Consider the following 22,858-nt stretch of genomic DNA (forward strand, 5'->3'; position numbering starts at 1 on the left):
TTAGCCCTATCTAACCTTCTGCCAATGCCATAGAATAGAGGTCATTCTCTTACGAGACATGCTCTACATGGCCAGAGGCTACATACCAGTACCACCGTGAATCTAAATCCTTTCACTGATCACATGGTCAAAGGTACAATTTTGCTACCATAATAGCGGAAATAATAACACGAGATGATAACACGGAAAAACACATAGCACATATAACACATAACAGACAATTGTTCCTATATATTGAACTCACCGTGAAATAAACGAGGGTTAAAGTATTAATTTGGTCAGCACTTCGTTCTAATAAATAAGTTTCTTTGATGAAAACCGAGAGCTTTATTGAAAAACGGCCTTACTCGGGCAGAGTTTCGGCTAGAAAATATGATTTTCTCGGGAACTTCGGAGTGTCGGGACTTGCTTCGGGTGTCGGGGATGATACCGGGGCGTCGGGGGGGGGGGGGGGGGGTAAAAAGTAGGTTTAAAGGATGAAAGGGGGTGAAAGATATAATAAAATGTAACATAAATCCGGAGACCCTCGGTTTCTATTTTTAAGGGACCGAAGCTGCTGACTACGCTAAGCGTAAGTCCTCGATACGCTAGGCGTACTGCGAGGCGGCTTAGTACGCAGGGCGTACCTGCGAGGAGTCATCTGATCGGAACTCGGGACTCAAATGTGTCAAGAGTTCATGATACGTGTTCGTCAGATCTAGTACGCTGGGCGTAAACCTCTACGCGGGGCGTACCTCCTCGAATAAGGCTTCAAATTTTTATTTATTTTTATTTAAAAACTTCAAAAATTCATATCTTTTGCATACGAGCTCCGTTTTTGACGTTCTTTATATCCACGCGTAGGTGAGATTATACTATACAACTTTCGTTTAGACTCCGTCGGCTAATTTTAAATTTATTTTTAAATTTATAGTTTTAACGGGTCGGGACATGAAAAGTCCGTGAAAAATTCATAACTTCTTCATCTAACGTCCGTTTTCATTTGTCTTTTTACCGTTGTACTACTATTGACGAGACCTTCGATTCTCTTTAAGGTTGCGTCGGCTAAAAATCACTCGATCTTTATTTCGAGTTTTTAGTTGTCTACTTCTATTCCGAAACTTACAAAAATCATAACTTCCTCATACGAAGTCAGATTTGAACGTTCTTTTTATGAAAATTCTCGATTTAACGAATAATAAGAATTTCGTTTAGATCACTAAAGCTAAAAGGTGTTTTATCGAAAACTCACTTTTTACGCTAAATAGTGTTTGTCGGTTTTGTCACGGATCTTCGATTGGTCATAACTTCTTCGTTATAACTCGGATTTTGATGAGGTTTTCGCCTAAATGTTTCTAACGAAATTATCTACAACTTTCAATAATATAATTTTACTTATTTCAAATTTTATATTTTTGTTAAATTTCAATATTCGACTTTTTATTGGAATCTAATAAGACTTCCAATATTTTCCGAGCGATTCTAAAAATAGTTTTACTTCATTTCTAGTAAAAACTATCTGTTAGAACTCAATGCTCAAATTACATAATATTTCATTATATTATTCACTTTTAAAATTACATAACACGATAACTGAACGTGTATGTTGCAGAAAACCCCTCTCCTTGCAACGAAAACAACATTGTTACTCGGTCTATAGAAGAGATATCCAAAGGCCTTCTGCGGGTAGCCGATGAAAATACATCACTCACTACGAGGTTCGAGCTTGTCGTGAGTCTCTCGTCTTACGAAAGCCTCGCAACCCCAAACCTTGATATGTGCTAATGAGGGAACCTTCATTGTCCACATTTTGTGAGGTGTTTTGGTAACCTTCTTAGTAGGAACTAGATTAAGGATATGGGCGGCAGTCTCTAAGGCATACCCCCATAATGAGATAGGTAACAAAGCTTGAATCATCATGGAATGAACCATGTCCAACAGGGTTCAATTGCGCCTCTCAGCCACACCATTCAACTGCGGTGTCCTAGTGGCGTCAACTGTGAAACAATTCCACATTCCTTAAGATAGTCGTGAAACTCAATAGTAAGATACTCACCACCTCGATCAGATTGGAGCATCTTTATCTTCCTGCTCAATTGATTCTCCACTTCCTGCTTAAACTCTTTGAACTTTTCAAAGGTTTTTGACTTTTGCTCGATTAAGTAGATATAACCATATCTGCTGTAATCATCAGTAAAAGTCACATAGAAGCGGTTAGCATCCCTTGTAGCGGATCTGAAGGGTCCACACACATCGGTGTGTATGAGATCCAACAGACCTTCACCCCTTTCACAAGTACCAGTGAAGGGTGACTTGGTCATCTTTCCAAGCAAACAAGATTCGCAAGTGTCAGTCGACTTTAATTCGAATGACTCCAAGACTCCATCCTTTTGGAGTTGGGCTATGTGGTTCTTGTTGACATGTCCACGACGAAAATGCCACAAGGATGCCTTGTCCAAACCATTGGAAGAATCAATATTCAACACATTATTTACTAAGTTATCTACAACCATCATAGTTTCATATATACCATTACAAGGCAATGCTATAAAATAAAATACACCATTATAGAAAGCATTTATAGAACCAATTTCATTATCAAATGAAAATCTAAAACCTTGTTTATACGAACCATGAAAAGAAATAATGTTTCTCGCCATATCTGACCAGTAACAACAATTATTCAACTCTGAATTTAACCCACTACTAAGCAATAAAGAATAAACACCAATCTTGGTCACAGGCGACACTTTCCTATTCCCCATGATTAAGTTTATCTTCCCGTGCTCCACATCCCTACTTCCTTTTAGTCCCTGTAAAGGTGGGCTTTATCTTCCCATCCTTAATGTCTTGCAAGTATTTGGGGCAACTTCGTTTCTAGTGCCCTTTTTCATGACAATGGAAGCACTCTACTTCCTTTGGATTGGTAGAGGGTTTAGCAGGACCGCATTTGGTTCCACTAGAATAGGATCCATCGTGGGAATTTCCCTTGTGGCTCTTAGAAGGAGCCTTCCTCTTCTTTCCCTTCCCATGTCCAATTGCCAGAACTGGGGCAACAACAGTAGGAGTAGGTACAACAGCCTTGCCTTTCAAATTGCTTTCTGCAGTTCTTAGTAGGCCTTGAAACTTACTCAGAGTGACTTCCTCTTTGTTCATATGAGAAGTCATTCTGAACTGGTCATAACAATGCGACAAAGAATGTAGGATGATGTCAATAGCCAACTCTTGATTGAAGTTCACATTCAACTTCAGCAAGCAGTCCACAAACCTCTGCATCTTTTGCAAGTGGGCCGTGATGGACTCTCCATCTCTTATTTTGGTTGTGATCATGGAGGCAATGATCTCATACCTTTCCTTCCGAGCACTTTGATGGTACCTTTCCATCAAATCTTGGTGCATCTCGAAGGGCCAGAAGTCCTCATAGGACTTTTGAAGCTCAGCAGTCATGGTAGCAATCATAATACACGACACCTTTGTCGCGTCCCTCTCATGAATCCTGTATTCCTCGATTTGCTCGGGAGTAGCAGTTTGTTCATCAATCTCCTTCAGGTCTTTATTGAGGACATATTCTTTGTCCTCATAGTGAAGGGCCATACGAATGTTTCGAATCTAATCATTAAAGTTTGACCCATTGAAGATAGTTCTCCTAACCAAGTTCATGAGGGAGAATCAGCTAGAAGGGTGGGAGCCTGAAGCATTATTTGGGATAGACATCTGAAAAGGAAAAAGAACAAGTTTAGATTAGCTAAGAATCCTTAATATAACACCCAAATGAAATATTAAGGCTAGGACCCAACACAATATTTTACAATTCGGAAGAGGGATGCCGTAATCCAATTGCAAAATATTTGAAGGTAGGTAAATGACGATTTACCAATTTTCACCATGAAAAACAAAATTGATTATTTAGTTTTAAATTGGATTGAAATTCCTAGACTCTTTTGAGATTCATTGAACTTTTCAATGAAATGTTTAAATCTCGATTATGCCCTTCAAGTTTGTGATTGGGATACCGAGGACCACAAACAAGGTGTGAATAACCATGCAAATTGCTTGGTACTCTTGATGTCACTTATCACCTAATCAATGTGCCGGTTAACCACACATGCTCCATTCATCTATGAAAAACATCAAGCTACCCTTTGCCACCCTTGTCAGTCCCAAATTAGTGTCCCGATTAACCACACACGCTCCACTAACGACTTGGCAAGGTGCAAAGTGCAATTTTATGGAATAGCACCATTTTCACATTTTTCCTAAAGTAACTAAGATTGGGAATTTAATAAAACATCTAGTTACTTTTATAATTATCATTATACTTATAACGAGAATTAATGTCCTATCCTACCCGTTCGGCTAACGACCCTCCACCAGTCAAGGAAGTGGTGGGTGAGAGTGGACACCCATTGAACCACCATTTTATAGGCAGTAACCTTATACCCCCCTTATAGACCGACTTCGTGAATGAGGCCTAGTAACGGTAAGACTGACTTGTCTTATACATATATATATATATATATATATATATATATATATATATATATATATATATATATATATATATATTCTCACTTATGAAACATTTAATTCCAAACCTTAGAATTTTAAAAGTTTAAAATTTAACCTTTATACTATTATAATATTATAAGTTTAATAATTATATATATATATAAATATATATATATATATATATATATATATATATATATATATATATTTATATATATATAATTATTAAACTTATAATATTATAATAGTATAAAGGTTGAATTTTAAACTTTTAAAATTCTAAGGTTTGGAATTAAATGTTTCATAAGTGAGACTTTACAAATTCCAAAACTTGAGGGCAAGTTTCGAAACTCTTCAAAACTCTTGGGTTTCCATAACTTATGAGTTAATGTATTTTAATGAATGAGACTCTTGATGTTCCATAACTTGAGGGCAAGTTATGGAGTTCATTAAAAACATTTAGATCAATTTTAATTAACAACATTATCATATAATTTACCGTTGATATAATCTAACTCATATAGCAAGGAAATTCATATGAAATAATACAAACAATCATCTTATTATCTTAAAATTTGACAATTGTCCTTCAATTGGATGAGGATAATCATTACCATATCAGAAAACATGAATTCTATGATACAAAAGTGTTTGTGGTAATGATCCTAATCCAATTCTGGCCAAAAGCCTTGAAAATCTGCAAGCAGAATGTTCTACTCGACGAGTGCATGAACTGGACTCGTTGAGTTGCTGTTTTTGTGAGTGAACTCGTCGATTCAGATCATTGGACTCGTCGAGTTTATCAGTCAGAGGCCAGAAAATTGATTTTTTCAGCTTTGGATCTAAGTTTTTGTTGGGTTATGAGCATTCTAACACTCCTAAGTGTACATGCAACCCTAAATACCTTGGATCTATGTTTTCTCTATTATACATACAATTATGAACATCCAAGGTATTATCCTAATCTAGCATACAAAATAATAAATATAACAAGATAGAATACATACCTCTTTGATGTAGAATGTCTTCATGAAGCTTGAGTGCCTAGTGCCCCAAGTGTGACACCTCAAATGGTTCACACAACACCAAATACACTTGGAATAACTTGAGAGAAACTTGAACACTCCTTGAAATCGTCTAGCCCTCACACTCACACATTAGTGCACGATTTCTTGAGCCATGGGATTCTTTTATATGGTGGCTATTAGGGTTACACCATGTAACTCATAACTTTACCCATTCCTTATGCTCCATGGATTTTAACCTCCATGGAGTATCCATGGGTCACCCCATGGACTTAGTCCAACATAAGGAATCTTGGATCACAAGCCCACATATATAAGAATGAATGATTTACACAATCAACCCATATATTTAATTAGTCTCCTTTTGATCACTTAATTAATTCCAAAGTAATTCTTGATTAATACTAATTAAATAACCTTATTAATATATTAGAACTTATAATATATTAACCAACCTTAAGTGTTATTTCTCTCATTATAGTCTATCCAAATGCATGATGCCATGCAACCCAAATGGACCATGCCGGGTCGGGTCAAGTCTTACCAATTATAGTTATGGACTTAGACATTAATCCAACAGTCTCCCACTTGGATAAGTCTAAAACTATTATTGCGTATGACTTCAGGAACCGATCAGCAATCGTAGCTCTCAAAAGCTTCTGTCGAACTCCGACCTTGTCGATGAACTCTGACCTTTATCAATGACTTGTCCATTAGATAAGGGATCATATATTCCAACATTCTAGATATCATATGGACTGAGACATGGATTATCAATCATTCTCTCTATCCATTTGTTGTTTCCCGATTTCCGATTCATGATGACTGACTGATTGAACAAATCAAATCAGTCCTGGCTTGGCCAAGCACTCACATGTATCATCTTTAAATCATCGAGGGGCCCACATATATCGCTTTTATCCCGAAGGTAAAAGGAATGGATAAACTTCGACTCATATGGCTTGTTCTACTACTTGTTGAATCATACACAAAGGCACGTTTTATAACATCGAGTTACCAATGCGTTTTCGTGCAATCAATGTATAACCAACTCATAGTAACAACTCATATCTCTAGGTTTGAAGAATATAAGATATTATCGTCTCATGATCACTCGTGATAAAATCCATGAAGTGATTCAAATGAGCGCGGGTTGAATCCAATACTCAGAACTTATGAGCACTCATGAGTGTTGTAGCACCACTTTGTCCACCAACTTGGACCTCTACAAACCAACCCATGACAGTCTTGATTCATATCTACTTCCAACATATGACTGACTGTGGATGGTTTGAATAACTTAATCATTCAGGAAGAGCGACTTAGTTATTCTGGAAGTCAAAACATGCAAAGTGAAACACAAGAATAAATGAATCAAATATGGTATCAAACCCTATGAATATAAATAAACACTTTTATTTATCACCATACTGATTACTCATTATTCATTGTTTCGGTTTTATCAACTTTATACTTGAATTTAAAACAATAGTTGTCCCATGCTCCAAGCCTGTACACTATGTTTTCTAAACACTAGTCATGCCATACACCAAGTATGAATACTATGTTTGTCTATGATCTTTACTTTGTAAAATAGATCAATTGAACATCACTCCAATGATCCTCTTTTCACAGTCCCAAATCCTTACTGCAAATGCAAGAATTCCAAATTCATGCCATTTACTGAAATCTGTTAGATTCTAAACTTATATGCATTGATCCTCTTAATGATTATGCACGAAGTCAGAAAGACTTGACAACAATCATTACAGAGCATTCCAAAGGAGATCAGCTCCTTGGAAACATCCTTCTTTCATTAAGTTTCCTAATCTTACACAGATTGAATAATTTCTAACTTTGAAACATTTCCATATTCCATTTTGACTATCACTTCTGAACAAGAGTTGCCTCCTTACAGATTATGTCAATATGGTCCTTCCAGAATTAACATTATACTTCCAACTGTCCTTGAGCAACCAATCTTTGGTAAACCTTAGATTGTCCTTGACAATTGCTTAATCATTTTAGTCATATCCAATTCTAGACCTTTTCCCTTCATAATGCCCCAGGCATTTGGAAAATTTTAGAAAGGATGAATATAGCACATGTAATCGATCCTATATCCGAAGCATATGGGACACGATTCATGATGTCTCACATAAAGACTAAACCAGTCTTTTGCTATAATATTTCCATTTCAATTTGCCAAGTTCTCAAAATTCTGATTATGAAAAGGGATGCCGTAATCATAATCGAATTTTAGAACGCAAATAATGGACCCATATATAGAATTTCCTTATGTTGAGCCATTCCAACATGAAATTCATATATATATATATATCCTTGATTAAATACGATTAAAATCTCAATCTAAGCTTTTAGAATTGAAATGAAGTATAATTTCCTCTCCCTTAATTATAGCAAAACAACTTTTTCAACCCCTGCAACCTCACGAATTGAAACTTTTGTTTTCTATAATTAACATTGCTAACTTGCAACCTTTGTCATAATTATCATGCTCCCACTAACATGATGATTATTAGCATAACAATTATGCTCCCACTAGCTTTGACATGTACTCAGAAATCAGCTGACTTTCTTACCAAAGTTCAGATTTCTTATACTAGATTGTTTTGATAAAACTTTATCAAAATCATACACCTCTCTTAGATAGCTCACATGTGTGTCTAAACAATTTTAGAACTATGAAAAGGGATGCCGTAATCATAGTCTCAATTGTTTATACCTTTGCCACTTCTCACAAGTCCATGTTAGTGTGCCAGTAAACCACACACGCTCCACTAACGACTTTGAGAATGCAAATATCACAATTGCTATCTAGCTAAAATCTACTTAGTGAAAATGTTTCCTCACCATCATTTTCATGAATCGGAGAGAAACCTTATGACACTTAGATTTAATAGTGTATGTGTTCTTATCCATGTGAATTTGTCAAAACCATAATCACAAGACAAGGTTAGTGACAAATCCAAACTCATATTGATTAAACTTGTGCAATCTTAAATTCTTGCCATTTGGCAGCTCAGGTGCCTGCCATTGCTTCCAAGTAGTTGTGCAACCAATTGAGAACTCTCAGAACTCCTATGCAAAGCCAACTTGAATAGGCATAAAAATTTCAACACGATAGGTTATAAACCTCAAGTCGTGTGCTAGTGAAGGACTTTAGGTTTTATTCTTGATTAAGTCTTGAAACTTTCAAGAGCTTTAAGACTCCCACTGTCCTCTTGACATATAAGACTCCCTTGTCAAATATTCAAGAGATAGTGCAGATTCTTTATCAAGACTAACACTTTAAACAATTGGCCTAAGTTGGTCTCTGTTTTATCCAAAACATCACAACTTACCAATTTCAAATGTACAAGAGTAGATAACCTTTTACTCTTACATTTGACTAGTGTTAACAAACCCTCTTTAAGATATGTCACTCAAGTTACAATCTTGGAGTATGACTCTAAGAATTGTTTTGGAACGAAGTATGCCTCATCTTTTTGATTTAACCATTTCAACAATTCATGACTCCTCTTCTTAGTCATAAGAATGCACTAAGATGACTTTAGAGGACCAATTGTGATATGGTATCTTAATCATTAAGATGATCATAAACATGATACTAAAGTACTCTCCCATTTTTTTAGATTTGAGAAACTTTTATCTTTCTGCCATACTTTGATTCTTCTTATTCGTTCTGTCTCACATTGAAACTTCTCCAATGCTACATACTTATACTTAAACTTATAAGTATAACCATATTTACTGAACTTAAGTAAATCATGACGAATAGTCTTCTTGATCTTTTGTGGTGGACTTTGACCAGTGCACAAGAATGTGTACTCGATCCCTTAGTCCTTTCCTTATTCACATAAGGAATTAGTCTTAATTTTCCAAGCTGAAAGTTCTCATTCATCATACTATACAACTTGCATGATTCCAAGTTTCGGTCCAATTAAACCTTGGGTGATGAGAATCTTTCCTTATTTGGTAATATTAGACACTACCACAACCGAAAGAATCAAATCCATTTTTCCAATATTCCTATCAATGGAATCTTATAAGCAACAACTTTTCACAAATGCCATTGTAAGGATACTTAAAATAAATAAAATCAAAACCTTTTTCTTTTATTTTAAAACTTTGCGGAAAAACTTATCCTTACAATCCATATGAAAACCTTGTTGTTATCTATTCCTAAGCAATATAAATATCATAACTCTTAAGTAATAGCCCAAAATTCTGATCACCGAACCATGTGATTGAAATCCATCTTCGCGATCAGAATCAGCATGTACTTAATAGAGTTAGACAATGGACTTTACCTGAAGTAGAGCCAAACTTATTGACTTTAACATCCTTAGGTAAATTTGGCAGCTTCGTAACCAATGCCCCTTCCTTTGGCAATAGTTACCTATAGACCCTTGATAATGGGACTATCTCAGACTCCGCCTCTCTCTTTACCATTGGGTCAACCGAGTTGACTATGGCCGATCCCTTTCCATTGGGAAGAGAGAGCTTTACTGGTTATGCAATGTCATCATTGTCAATGTCCATAGCGTTTTAGGAAGTTGATCTTAGCAAATAGATAAGATCATTAAGGGTCTTGTCTTAGTCTGTTTCATAGGATTCCCAAAAGAACTCACTATGTGACTTAGAAAGTAGTTGAGCCACCAACTTTCTCAAGACTTTGACACCCAACTCTCCCGGCTTGTCAATATGTGAATACATCTCCAAGATGTGATCACACCTAGACCTTGCCTTGCCAATAGGGCTTGAGTGACCTTAAACTTTTTAGGAACTTGTGGGTTAGGGAGAATAATTGGAGGAGGTGAAAGAAGTATGATATCCATGGGACATCATCTTCATTTAGGAAAGCTTGTTTCAAGAGATTTGGGAAGATCATAAATGTCTAGACCAGACATCTTTTTTGGGAGATATTCAAGATAGTTGATTTAAAGTCCTTAATATGACACCCAATATGAAATATTAAGGCTAGGACCCAACAAACTATTTTATAACTTAGAAGAGGGATGCCGTAATCCAAGCTATAAAATATTTGAAGGTAGGTGAATGATGATTCACCAATTTCCACCATGAAAAATGAAATAATTTATTAGGTTTTAATTGGATTTGAAAGTCCTAGATCTTTGAGATTCATTGAACTGTTCAAAGGCATGTTTCAATCTCGAGTGTGCCCTTCAGGTTTTGTGACTGGGATGCCGAGGATCACAAAACAAGGTGTGAATAACCATGCAAATATACTTGGTACCCTTAATATTTACCCCTTAATCAGTGTGCCGGTTAACCACACACGCTCCACCGATACTATGATAAATATTAAGTTACCCTTTGCCTACCTTGTTAAGTCCAGGTTAGTGTGCTGGTTAACCACACACGCTCCACTAACGACTTAAGCAAAGTGCAAAGTGTAATTTCATGGGTTAGCACCAAATTCACATTTTCCTAAGTAACTAAGATTGGGTATTAATAAGAGTTTAGTTACTTAGTATTTATCATTAATATTTTTAATGAAAGGAGAATTATAGTCCTTGTCCTACCCGTTCGGCTAACGACCCTCCACCAGTCAAGGAAGCGGTGGGTGAGAATGGATACCCATTAAACTGCCATTTTATAGGCAGTAACCTTATACCCCCCTTATAGACCGGCTTCGTGAATGAGGCCTACTAACGGTAAGACTGACTTTACTCTTATACATATATATAAATATTATTAACTTATAATATTATAAAGTATAAGGGTTGAATTTTAACTTTTTAAAATTCTAAGGGCTAACTTTGAATTAAAGTATTCATAAGTGAAAACTTTTCAAATTCCAAAACTTGAGGGCAAGTTTTGAAACTATTCAAAACTAATTAATTCCATAACTTATGAGTTTAAAGTAGTTTTAATTAAAAAAAAACTCTTCAAGTTCCATAACTTGAGGACAAGTTATGGAAGACTTTAAACTAATTAATAAAAAAAAATAACTTTTTTTTTATTGTAACTTATGGAACTAATTAAGGTTACACTTTTTTTTTTAATTTAATGAAGAGACTCTTGAACCTCCATAACTTGAGGACAAGTTATGGAGTCATAAAACCATTTAATTAGAACTAGACTCTTCATTTTGTAACCTTTGCCAACTTTTATGAGTTTTATGATTCTTAAATGTGACTTTTCATATAACTTGAGGACAAGTTACAAAAACACACTTTGGAATCAACTCTTAGATTAAAATGGATTGAAAACAACTATTTCACACAACTTTTCTATTAATCTAAGAACCTCATAAGAACAAGATAATTCAAATCATCAATCTTCAAGAAATTAGCATGAACATACAAACTAATACAAATCTTGAAATTATGACAATTATCTTAGAAATTGGATTAGCATGAACATTACCACATCAAAAACAAGTTTATAAGTCCAAAAACATCTTAGGGTAATGTTCCTAGTCCAATTTCAGCCAAAACAATCGAATATATGCATCCAACTCGATTTTTCAGCTACTTTTGCAAGTAAAACAAGAAAACAAGCCTAGGCTCTGATACCACTGTTGGGTTATGAGGATTCTAACACTCCTAAGTGTACATGCAACCCTAAATACCTTGGATCTATGTTTTCTCTATTATACATACAATTATGAACATCCAAGGTATTATCCTAATCTAGCATACAAAATAATAAATATAACAAGATAGAATACATACCTCTTTGATGTAGAATGTCTTCATGAAGCTTGAGTGCCTAGTGCCCCAAGTGTGACACCTCAAATGGTTCACACAACACCAAATACACTTGGAATAACTTGAGAGAAACGTGAACACTCCTTGAAATCGTCTAGCCCTCACACTCACACATTAGTGCACGATTTCTTGAGCCATGGGATTCTTTTATATGGTGGCTATTAGGGTTACACCATGTAACTCATTACTTTACCCATTCCTTATGCTCCATGGATTTTAACCTCCATGGAGTATCCATAGGTCACCCCATGGACTTAGTCCAACATAAGGAATCTTGGATCACAAGCCCACATATAAAAGAATGAATGATTTACACAATCAACCCATATATTTAATTAGTCTCCTTTTGATCACTTAATTAATTCCAAATTAATTCTTGATCAATACTAATTAAATAACCTTATTAATATATTAGAACTTATAATATATTAACCAACCTTAAGTGTTATTTCTCTCATTATAGTCTATCCAAATGCATGATGCCATGCAACCAAAATGGACCATGCCGGGTCGGGTCAAGTCTTACCAATTATAGTTATGGACTTAGACATTAATCCAACAGTTTTCTCTAATTATACATGCATTTTCAATTTTGCAAAACATACATCCAAACTAACATATGATTGAGGATATACAACATAAAAAACAAGGTAGATGAATACCTCTTATGTGTAGCTTGTAGTTCTTGGCCTTCAAAAGCTTTAGCACCTCAAATGTGATGCGTGTAATGTGTCACAAACACCAAATGCAAGAGGAGTCTTACGAGAAGAGGCTAGATAGCTCAAAATCGGTTATGACTCTTCTTAGAATGCATGGGGGCTGATTTTTAGGGGTTAAGGGGTTGCTTTTATAGTATGGAAAAGACTAGGGTTTCATCCATGCAAACCCTAATACACCATGACCCTTCATATTTCTTAGGCCACATGGGTTAAACCTTCATGGACTATCATATAGGTTTAGCCCATCCTAATCAACCATGGATCATTAGCCTATACTATAAGTATCATTGATTTACTTAATCAGTCCCCGTAAATTTAATCAGTCTCTTTTGATCACTAAATTAACTCCAAATTAATTCTTGATCAATACTAATTAAATAATATGATTTCTCAATTAATATATTATACTTATAATATATTAATAAATCATAAATCACCTCTTTCTCAAAAGTCCATCCTATCAAATTGGTATGGTGAACGCAACCCAAAAGGATCATGCTACTATCGGGTCAAGTACATACAAATTATAATTATGGGCTTAGACACCTAATCCAACAGTATATATATATATATATATATATATATATATATATATATATATATATATATATATACATACATACATACGCAAGATCTTACCTTAAAAGGTTATGGATTTAGGAATCTGTGTAATGGATAATCAGTTGGAAGGTTCAGGGCCAAAAGAGATGTTTTCAGTTCGGATGGTAGAATAGGCCCTGGTGATTGTGGTTGGGATTGCTTCTACCTGTGCGTAGGTCTGGCAAGCTATGGGACTTCTGAAATATAACGGTAGCGTATCGGTTCGGCAGTTAAGGAATCAATGACTTATTCAGCACTAGAAGGTTTAACTCCTAAATTGTCTCTTGTTATTCATTGTGTTCTTGAATTCGTTAACTTCAGGATGAGTCTTTTACTCGAAGGATTGTCTAAGCCTTCTACCAAGTGAAAAGTTTCGGCAACAAGGATCGGTTAGTGATTCTGTTTTCAGTGGAAACAACAAGGTAATAAAGGAATGGAAGTGTTATGATCTGTTAGATTATGAAGTGGAATTGTAATGCCAATGTTTCACCATGAGCTGTCTGTTAGGGGGTCATAGAAAGTTTAGAATTTCAAATTTCAGGCAGAGTAGTAATGGTTATTCTTCAAGCTTAGTGGAAGAAGTTTTTGAGTTTTCTGGTATGGCGGGGAGGTGGTAAGGAGTGATTTCGAGGACGAAATCTAATTTAAGTGGGGGAGAGTTGTAAGATCCGTTTTCTTGGATGAATCAAATTAGGGTTTCAGAGAGTCAAAGGTTGGATTCTTGGAGAAAAAGGGGTTCTCACGACGTGAGGCATGGAGGCTTATGATGGGTTTTGAGCATTCTAACACTCCTATGGTGTACATGCAACCCTAGAAACCTTGGATCTATGTTTTCTCTAATGTACATGAAAATTGGATTTTTCCAAGGTTCACATCCTAACTAGCATGTTATGGGGTACTTGTAACATAAAATCTAGTAGAATGACATACCTTTTTCTTGTGGTTGATTCCTTGGAGTTTTAAGAGCCTAGCACCAATAATGTGGATGCCTCAAGTGGAATCACAAATCACCACACAACTTGGAAAACTTGAGAGAATAGTAATGCACACTAGAAATCGGCCCACCTTCTCTAACACACACACTAGTGTCAATTCATGTGCCAAAGACCTCTTTATATAGTATGGTAGATTAGGGTTACATCCATGTAAACCCTAATACCCATGACCTTTCATTTCCATAGGATCCATGGGTTAAAAGCTCCATGGACTATCCATGGACTTCCATGCAAGCTTAACCCATCCTAAATGAACATTGGCCCATCTATATATAAGAGAGTCCATATCTAATTAGTTTCCATTTGATCACTAAATTAATTCTTGATCAATACTAATTAATGTTGGATAAGGTGTCTAAGTCCGTAACTATATTTGGTATGAACTTGACCCGACCCGGCATGGTCCATTTGGGTTGCACTTCACCTAACAATCTGTATGGATATACTTTTGAGAATAAGATGTTTATGATCTATTAATATATTATAAGTTATAATATATTAATATGAAATAATATTATTTAATTAGTGTTGATCAAGAATTGATTTTGGAATTAATTTAATGATCAAAAGAGGCTAATTAAATATGGACTCTTACATATATATATATGGATTGGGCTAAGATTTATTTAGGATGGGCTAAGAGTATATGGAAGTCCATGGATAGTCCATGGAGCTTTTAACCCATGGATCCTAGGTAAATGAAGAGTCATGGGTATTAGGGTGTAACCCTAATCCTCCATACTATATAAAGAGGACCTTGGTTCTAGAATTGGCACTAGTGTGTGTGAGAAACAAGAGTGGGCCGATTTTAGAGAGAATCATATTCTCTCAAGTATTTCCAAGTTGTTTTGGGTGATTTGTGACACCACTTGAGGCATCCACACTATTGGTGCTAGGCTCTAAAACTCCAAGCAATCAACTACAAAAGAAAGGTATGTTATTCTACTTAAAGTTTTGTATTACAACTACCCCATAACATTCTAGTTAGGTTGTAAACCTTGGAAATCAAATTTACATGCATTTAAGGAAAACATAGATCCAAGGTTTCTAGGGTTGCATGTACACCATAGCAGTGTTAGAATGCTCAAAAACCAACAGTGGTATCAGAGACTAGGCTAGTTTTCTTGATACTTGATGCAAACTTGTTGAAAAAACTCAAAAATCTGCTATCTATTGCATGAAATCGCCGAGTCCATGGGGGGACTCGACGAGTCCATGTGATAATTCATCCTACTCGTCGAGTAGGTTCTTGCACTCGACGAGTAGGAGCCCCTGAATGCAGATTTTCGAGTTTTGCTGCTGGAAATGGACTAGAAACATTACCCTAAACTGTTTTGGTGTTTTAAAACTTGTTTTAGATGGTCTAATGCTTATGCTAATCCATTTACAATGGCTAATATCAAAATTCCATGTTTTATATGTGTTAATATGATTCTTGAAATTTTGATATGAATGTTCATGTTCTTATGAGTTATTGTTAGATGATAGGAATTATTTGCTGAATTGTTTAATGATTAATTCTTGATCAATTATGTGTTTAATGGAATCCATAATTTGTCCTCAAGTTATGGATTACCAAAAGTCACTCTTTTAAAGTCCATATTAAAAACACATAGGTTACATAAAATGAAAAGTCTCTCATTTTAATAAACCATCAACTCATAAGTTATGAAGTTGAATAGTCTTGAATAGTTTCAAAACTTCCCCTCAAGTTTGGAATTTGTAAAGTCTCGCACATTAATACTTTAAATTCCAAATTGAACCTTAGAATTTTAAAAATTCAAAATTCAACCCTTATACTTCTATAATATTAAAAGTTTAATTATTATACATATATATATATATATATATATATATATATATATATATATATATATATATATATATATATATATATATATATATATATATATATATGAATAAGAATAAGTCGGTCTTGCCGTTAGTAGGCCTCATTCACGAAGCCGGTCTATAAGGGGGGTATGAGGTTACTGCGTATAAAATGGCGGTTTAATGGGTGTCCACTCTCACCCACCACTTCCTTGACTGGTGGAGGGTCGTTAGCCGAACGGGTAGGATAGGACCTTAATTCTCATTAAAAGTATAATGAAATTATAAAGTAACTAAAAATTTATTAATTCCCAATCTTAGTTACTTTAGGAAAATGTGAAATAGGTGCTAACCCATGAGATTACACTTTGTACCTTACCAAGTCGTTAGTGGAGCGTGTGTGGTTAACCGACACACTAACAAGGACTTGTAAGAGTGGAAAAGGGTGACTTAATTTTTATCATAGATTGGTGGAGCGTGTGTGGTTAATCGGCACATCGATTGGGTGATAAGATTAAGGGTACCAAGTCAATTTGCATGGTTATTCACACCTTGTTTGTGATCCTCGGCATCCCAGTCACAAACTTGAGAGGGCACAATCGAGATTTAAACATGCCATTGAAAGTACAATGTATCTCAAAAGATGTAGGAGTTTCAAATCCAATTAAAACTTAATAATTTATTCTGTTTATAATGGTGGTAATTGGTAAATTGTCATTTACCTACCTTCAAATATTTTATAGCTTGGATTACGACATCCCTCTTCCAAGTTATGAAATAGTTTGTAGGATCCTAGCCTTAATATTTCATTTGGGTGACTTATTAAGGACTCTTTATCTAATTAAAACTTGTCTTTCTTTTCTTTTAGATGTCTTCCAACACTACTGCTGGCTCAAACCCTACAGGCTCTTTTTCCCTCATAAACTTGTGTGGGAAAGTCACTTTTGATGGTTCTAATTTCAATGAATGGATTAGGAACATCAAAATGATTACCCGCAATGAGGAAAAAGAATATCTCCTTGACAAGGATTTAAGGTGATCAATGAGTCCCCTGCTACTCCTGAGGAGATTGCGGAGTATGCTGCACATGAGAGGGATGCTATTAAAGTGTCCTGCATTATGTTGGCTACTATGACTCTCGAACTCCAGAAATCCTATGAAGATTTCTACCCCTATGAGACGCACCTGGATCTGATGGAATCATTTCCTCCATGATAACAACCAGGATGAAGGATGGTGAACCTATCACCGGTCACTTGCAGAAAATGCAAAGGTTCGTGGACCGGTTGCTGAAGCTTAATGTGGACTTCCCTGAGGACATGGCGATTGATATCATTCTCCATTCCTTACCTCCAAGTTATGATCAGTTTCGTATGACTTATCATATGTACAAGGAGGAAGTCACACTTAGCAAACTTCAAGGACATTTAAGGACCGCTGAAAATGGCCTTAAAGGTAAATCGTTTGTTACTTCTACTCCTACTCCTACAACAGCCCCTGTTCTGGCAATTGGGTAGGGAAAGGGGAAGAAGAGGAAGACCCCTTCAAAGGGTACCAAGGGAAAGTCTCTTGATTGCTCCTCTTCAAGTGGGACCAAGAAAGGTCCCATTCCTCCTTCTTCAAACCCAAAGGAAGCACAATGTTTCTACTGCCACGAAAAGGGGCACTGGAAGCGAAGCTGCCCTAAGTACTTGCAGGATGTAAAGGATGGGAAAGTTAAACCCACCCATGCAGGTATTTATACCATATTGGCTAATAAATCATTGCATACAACTCTTGGGTTGTTGATACAGGTTGTGGTATTCACATTTGTACTGATTTGTAGGGCGTAAGAAGTAGTGAAGAAGTGGAGCATGGGAAGATAAACTTAATCATGGGCAATAGGAAAGCATCACCTGTGACCAAGATTGGAGTTTATTCTTTATTGCTTAATAATGGGTTAACTTTGGATTTGAATAAATGTTGTTACTCGTCAGAAATGGCGAGAAATATTATTTCCCTTCATAGTTTGTACAAGCAAGGATTCACATCTTCATTTGATAATAAAATTGGTGCTAATGATACTTTTTATAATGATGTGTTTTATTTTAAAGCATTACCTTGTGATGGTGTATATGAAAATGTGTCGATTTTAGAAAACTTAGGAAATAATGTATTTCATATTGATTCTTCTATTACTTTGGATAAAGTATCCTTGTGGCATTGTCGTCTTGGACATGTCAACAAGAAGCGCATAGGCCAACTCCAAAAGGCCGGAGTTTTGGAATCATTTGACCTAAAATCAGATGATAGTTGCGAGTCTTGTTTACTTGGAAAAATGACAAAGTCACCCTTCATTGGTTCTTGTGAGAGGGGTGAAGGTTTGTTGGACCTCATACACACAGATGTGTGTGGACCCTTCAAAACCGCCACTAGGGATGCTAATTGCTACTATGTGACTTTTACTGATGATTACAGTAGATATGGATATATCTACTTAATCAAGCATAAGTCAGAAACCTTTGAAAAGTTCAAAGAGTTCAAGCAGGAAGTGGAGAATCAACTGGGAAGGAACATCAAGATGCTCCGATCCGATCGGGGAGGAGAGTATCTTAGTATTGAGTTCCTTGACTATCTTAAGGAATGTGGGATTGTCTCATAATTGACACCTCCTATGACACCACAAATGAATGGTGTGGCTAAGAGGCGCAATCGAACCTTGTTGGACATGGTTCGTTCCGTGATGAGTCGAGCTTCGTTACCAATCTCATTCTGGGGGTATGCCTTAGGGACTGCCGCCCATATCCTTAATCTAGTCCCTACAAAAAAGGTTGCCAAAACACCTCACGAGACGTGGACTGGGAAAGTTCCTAATTTAGACCACATAAAGATTTGGGGTTGCGAGGCTTTCGTGAGGCGCGAGTCTCACGACAAGCTCGAACCTCGAAGTGAGAGGTGTATTTTCATCGGCTACCCACAGAGATCCTTTGGTTACCTCTTCTACAGACCCAATGAGAATGTTGTCTTTGTGGCAAGAAGAGGAGTCTTTCGTGAGAGAGAGTTCATAAGCCAAGGAAACAGTGGGAGGCAAATTGACCTTGAAGAAATTCTAGAGTCAAGTGGTGAAGGAACCTCAAACCCTAGTAATCAACCTGAGGTGGAAACTCCTGTTGATCTGACTGACGAGGCCATACCTCAAAGGCGTTCCACGAGAGTTAGGAATACACCTGAGCATTACTATGGTTTCCATATTACTGCGGAAGGTGATACGCTTATCAGTGATAGTACACTGGTAAGTATGGATGAAGAAGACCGACATGGATGGTAATGTACACACGTATAAGGCGCGACTGGTTGCAAAGGGCTTTTCTCAAACTCCGGGAGTTGATTATGATGAGACCTTTTCACCAGTAGAAAAGATTAAGTCTATTAGGGTTATGCTAGCCATTGCTGCATTTCATGATTATGAAATATGGCAAGTGGATGTCAAAACCACTTTCCTTAATGGAAAGTTGGCTGAGGATGTTTACATGAGTCAGCCAGAGGGTTTTGTCAGTACAGAGTACCCTAATAAGGTGTGTAAGCTTGAGAAATCCATCTATGGATTGAAACAAGCACCTCGTAGATGGAATCTTTGCTTCGATGAGAAAGTCAAAGAGCTTGGCTTTTCGAGGAGCGAGGATGAGTCCTGTGTATATGTTAGGGCTTGTGGGAGTATAGTTAGGTTTTTGGTACTCTATGTGGATGACATACTACTCTTAGGGAATGACATCCCAACTTTGCAGGAGGTTAAGTACTGGCTTAGTCAGAGTACCTACTTGGATAAAGTGTTGAAGAGGTTCAACATGGAGAATTCCAAGAAAGGGGAGTTACCGATCCAGCACAATGCCAGACTGAGTAAAACTCAGAGTCTGAGTACAGAGGCTGAGATAGCTGAGATGAGTCGATTACCATATGCTTCCGTTGTTGGATCGATCATGTATGCTATGACTTGTATTCGTCCTGATGTGGCCTTTGCTTTGAGCATGGTCAGCAGATATCAGGGAAACCCTGTCAAGGCTCATTGGACTGCGGTAAAGAATATTCTCAAGTACCTACGGAGGACTAAAGACTGGGTTCTTACCCTCGGTGGGAGTGATGACTTGAGAGTAGTAGGGTATAGCGATGCTAGTTTTTAGACTGATAGGGATAATTTCCGCTCTCAGTCAGGCTGGGTCTTTACCCTAAATGGAGGAGAAATTACTTGGAAAAGTTCCAAGCAGGAGACAGTAGGTGATTCTACTTGTGAATCAGAGTACATAGCAGCAAGTGAAGCGGAAAAGGAGGCGATATGGTTGAAGAACTTCATTGGAGACCTTGGAGTTGTACCAGCTATACAGGAGCCTATGGAGATTTTCTGTGACAGCAATAGTGCGGTTGCCTTAGCCAAGGAACCAAAAGATCATGGTAGATCCAGACACATTGACAGAAAATATCACTTCATAAGACACAAGATAGAAGAAGGACTCCTCGTGGCAAAGAGGGTATCGTCAGAAGAGAATCCTGTAGATCCCCTCACCAAGGGACTGACTAGGGTTAGACATTTGCAGCATGCAAGGAGCATCGGGCTGAGAGACGATATTAGTTTTAATAATTAGATAGCTATTTCTGAAACTTGTAAAATGTAATTGACATTTGATGATTAAATAAAAGTTGTTGTTTATTTATAAGGAAGGTGTTACTATCTTATGTTAATCGTTTACTATTGTTTCAATTTTGCATGTTTTGACTTCCAGAATAATTATTTTATTCAAAACTCTCCACAGTCGGTCATACATTGGAAGTAGGTATTGAATTAAGACTATCATGAATTTGGCTTGTATGATTTGTCTAAGGTGCATTAGACATTGCAATGGTTGCTACAACATTCATGAGTGCTCATAAGGTCTGAGTATTCGATTAAACCCACGCTCACTTATATCACTTCATGGAATTTATTTTGAGTCATCGTGAGACGGTAATATCATATATATCTTCAAACCTAGAGATGTGAGTTGTTGACTATGAGTTGGTTATCCATTGATTGTACGAAAACACATCAGTAACTTGATGTCATAAAATGTGCTTTTGTGCATAGTTCAACTACTAGTTAGTACAAGCATATGAGTCGAAGTTTATCTGTTCCTTCTAGTAATAGAAGCGATATCTGGGCCCCTCGATGATTTGGTTTTGACTTATGTGTCGGGCCCGGTCAGAACCTGATTGATGTGTTCAATTTAGTTCTATGTCAAACAAATCATAGATCGAGAACCAACTGCTGGACAATAAGTATGACATTGTTCCATGTATTTGTCCGGCTGATATCTTGAGAACAGAGGATTATATAATCACTTATCTAAAATGGCATTTCATAGTTCAACAAAGTTTTAAAGAGCTACGATTGCTGGTTGGTTCCTGAAGTTATACTTGCAACTATAGTTATCAGACTTATCCAAGTGGGAGACTGTTGGATAAGGTGTCTCAGTCCGTAACTATATTTGGTATGAACTTGACCCGACCCGGCATGGTCCATTTGGGTTGCACTTCACCTAACAATTTGTATGGATATACTTTTGAGAATAAGATGTTTATGATCTATTAATATATTATAAGTTATAATATATTAATATGAAATCATATTATTTAATTAGTGTTGATCAAGAATTGATTTTGGAATTAATTGAATGATCAAAAGAGGCTAATTAAATATGGACTCTTACATATATATGGATTGGGCTAAGATTTGTTTAGGATGGGCTAAGAGTATATGGAAGTCCATGGATAGTCCATGGAGCTTTTAACCCATGGATCCTAGGTAAATGAAGAGTCATGGGTACTAGGGTGTAACCCTAATCCTCCATACTATATAAAGAGGTCCTTGGTTCTAGAATTGGCACTAGTGTGTGTGAGAAACAAGAGTGGGCCGATTTTAGAGAGCATCATATTCTCTCAAGTATTTCCAAGTTGTTTTGGGTGATTTGTGACACCACTTAAGGCATCCACACTATTGGTGCTAGGCTCTAAAACTCCAAGCAATCAACTACAAAAGAAAGGTATGTTATTCTACTTGAACTTTTGTATTACAAGTACCCCATAACATGCTAGTTAGGTTGTAAACCTTGGAAATCAAATTTGCATGTATTTTAGAGAAAACATAGATCCAAGGTTTCTAGGGTTGCATGTACACCATAGGAGTGTTAGAATGCTCAAAACCCAACAATTAAATCATATGATTTCATATTAATATATTATAACTTATAATATATTAATAAATCATAAATATACTATTAACAAAAGATTATCCATACATATTGTTCTGGTGAAGTGCAACCCAAATGGACCATGTCGGGTCGGGTCAAGTACACACCAAATATAGTTATGGACTTGGACACCTTATCCAACAGCTTACGACGTGAGAAAGGTTGCATGAAGATTCTATCCGG

Source organism: Lactuca virosa, chromosome 3 (assembly GCF_052849685.1).
Source record: "Lactuca virosa cultivar CGN04683 chromosome 3, Lactuca_virosa_CGN04683_v6, whole genome shotgun sequence".
Lineage (NCBI taxonomy): Eukaryota > Viridiplantae > Streptophyta > Magnoliopsida > Asterales > Asteraceae > Lactuca > Lactuca virosa.